Raw genomic sequence first — 429 nt, 5'->3', positions numbered from 1 at the left:
AATAACCCCCTTTTTTTTTTTAGAGTATCAAGTATTTTACTGTATTAAAAAAATTGGTATTAAATATTCAACACTCAGTAATTATATAAAGTTATAAGATATTTTTTTAATAAAAAAAAATTTAGTTATTTTTTTATTATTTGAGAGGTTGAATTCTCGTATTATTTAGTAATTTTTTTATACTTACTGTTGGGAAAACTAGGAACAACCAGACATCAATTTACCTGAATCAATTCAGCGGAATACAATTATAATTCACAAGTCTCAATTCTTTCCCTTTTTGTGCAGTAAAACAGAATCAAACAATGATGAAAAATAATGCAAATAATCACAAAATCAACACCAAGATTTTTAACGTGGAAAACCCGATGCGGGAAAAACCACGGGACCGTAGTCCACCTAAAAACTTCCACTATCAACAAATAATGG

The sequence above is a fragment of the Populus euphratica genome, unplaced genomic scaffold (assembly GCF_000495115.2).
Source record: "Populus euphratica unplaced genomic scaffold, PopEup_1.0 scaffold26.1, whole genome shotgun sequence".
Classification (NCBI taxonomy): Eukaryota; Viridiplantae; Streptophyta; class Magnoliopsida; order Malpighiales; family Salicaceae; genus Populus; species Populus euphratica.
This window is presented reverse-complemented; position numbering follows the sequence as displayed.